The sequence below is a fragment of the Montipora foliosa genome, chromosome 5, assembly GCF_036669935.1.
Source record: "Montipora foliosa isolate CH-2021 chromosome 5, ASM3666993v2, whole genome shotgun sequence".
In the NCBI taxonomy this organism is placed as follows: Eukaryota; Metazoa; Cnidaria; class Anthozoa; order Scleractinia; family Acroporidae; genus Montipora; species Montipora foliosa.
The window spans coordinates 12,479,903-12,482,402 of record NC_090873.1 but is presented as its reverse complement, the minus strand read 5'-3'; positions in this window follow the sequence as shown (position 1 = coordinate 12,482,402).

Genomic DNA, 2,500 nt, shown 5'->3' with positions numbered 1-2,500 from the left:
GCAAACATGAAATTCGAGTCGTCACCAAACCACTTAAAACCCTTCAGCAAGAATTCCCATCCCCAAAAACAAGACAGCCCTTGGACCAACAATGCAATGTTGTTTACAAAATTCCGTGCTCGGACTGTCCGTGGAGTTACATTGGCGAAACTGGAAGATGCTTTTTAACGCGGAAAAAAGAACATCAAAGAAACCTAAAAAATTTCGCGAAAGGGTCAAACATTGCCAGCCATGCATGGAAGAATGACCACTCTATTGACTTTAATAATGCATGCGTGATTGACAAAGGCAACTACCGTGTTAGAAAAACCTTGGAATCCTGGCATACCGCTAAAACTGTTAACGCGGACAATAATTCTAAACCGTTACCGAGACAATACTCTATTTTATTGTAATTTTTTCTAGATCATTCTTATTCATATTTTAGTTCTCACCCGCATCGAATTTTTACACCCCTTTTTCGTATATATTTTAATTCGTGCTTCTTATATTTCATTCGTTAAAGGCTATAGATAGATAGCCGAAAGCTTATAATTTTTAACCAATTTTTAACCAGAGAACGTCTTTCAGATTCACAACATGTCTCATCCTGGTTACGGTGCAATTTTTAAACAATCAACATTGCTGAGGGGAAGGGGGGACAGCAGAAACAAGCTCTTTCCACAACATTTCCAAGCATTTATAACAGGTTAAAAACACTTTTCATAAGCAAGGTGTGTTTTCGCGCCTGATTTTCGTAAGTGTCCCAAGACGTTTTGACCATGGTTGTACCCTCAGAAAACCTCATTATTTTAATCGGTAAGAGCTAGTACAGTAAGGTTTTATCTTCTATGACGGCGACGGAGAGGATCAGAATGTATCTTCTCTAAAGGCTTTTACACAGGTTTAATTTAGTCTCCTTATACTTTGTAGTGAATGGTAGCACGTGCGTTTGATAACTTATGTGGCAGGCGGAGCGTTAAGCCCGTCCCCCTCTTTGTGTAGTGCTTTATTTTGACTCCGTCTGTTATGTAACGGTCTTCAAAAATTATTTTCTGGAAAAGGCTTGATATAGAATATGCTTTTGGAGCTGGTATTATGTTCTTTATAGTTTTTATATTTCTGATTCTGTGTTGTTAACGAAACCTATGTGAAAATCTAAGTCATTTTGAGCGAGCAGTTGCCTCGAAGAAAAACTCACTTATGTAGATACTGCGCGATCTTATTTCGCTTGGCAGGTGTTAATTGACGCAAGGTTGACCTAGGCTTGACAGGTCGACTCAAAATGGTATAAGAATGCTGTAATTGTACCAGAAAAAGTAGTTGTAGTTCAGTTTTTGTAGGGTTCTTGAGTTGTACAGTAGCAGAGCAGTCAAGTTGTTGTTACGCTTTCTCGTCAGACGAATAAAAGAACCCATTGCCAAAGAAGAGTGTTGGAAGAGTTGAAAGAAGAGTGTTCTCTCCCCCGAAAAGTCCTTCAACACCGTGTCTTAAACTCCTGAGTTTCCACAAGCAACGCAAGCATAAGGAGAAGCAACATGCGCAAGATCTGAATGTTAATTCTCCTTACTGACTGCCATAAGTTACTTTTTATGTCAGTTATGGGAAATAGAAGATGTATCCAGGGAAAAAAAACCCAGGTGAAAAATTTCTTTATTCTCTCCACCAGTCTGCATAACAATGTATTTAGCTTGTAAGGAGAAAATTTATATCAATCACCCTTGAGAATCAAAGGATCAGATGAAGGGCAATGATCAACGACAATTTAATGCACATGCCTACGTTGCTCACGCATGCGTCGTCGTCATTGAAAACCAACCGGAGAATAGTTAACTGCCTGTTGGTCAAAGAAACAAATGAAAACCGACAACAGAAACACGAAGATATTGAATTGGTGCAGGCGAAGGTTGAGCTCGTTGTTTTAGGTAAATGTGATTATCACCCGACCGTGTCCGTTCGTTTTGGAAAACAATCATTCGTTTGATTTTTCCCAGCATTGTAAGATCCTCCCCCTTCCCCACAGGAGTTGGCTATGTTATCCTCCGGAGTAACCTCCACCATCTCCCCCACTCCCTCCGTCTCAATAAGCCCAACCACCCCCTCCAAATCCTCCAAAAGCATTGTGTGTATAACTTCTTCCACCGTCTTCTCCTCAACGAAATCCTTTGCCTCCTTCTCCGCCATATCCCATTGCACCACCAAAGTTTGTTGAACTTCTTCCGCTGGAATAAAATTCCACGCCGCCGCCAACTGCAAAAGCCATCAAAAGTATTTGACAAGTATTTACCGGATTTTGTCTCCCAAAAATACCAGGTGACCTTTTTTCACTCAAATTTTAGAATGTAATTTTCTGGTTATTTTAACATGTAGACAATTTAACTCCCTGAAGAAGTTAGGCGGTGCCTGTCAAATTTTGGTAAATCAAGAAATAGTATATCCTCACAGCCGTACGACCATTCTTGCAGTATCTTTCAAAATAGCCGGAAAGAAAGTAATTTAGCGTCGACATATTCGAGGACTG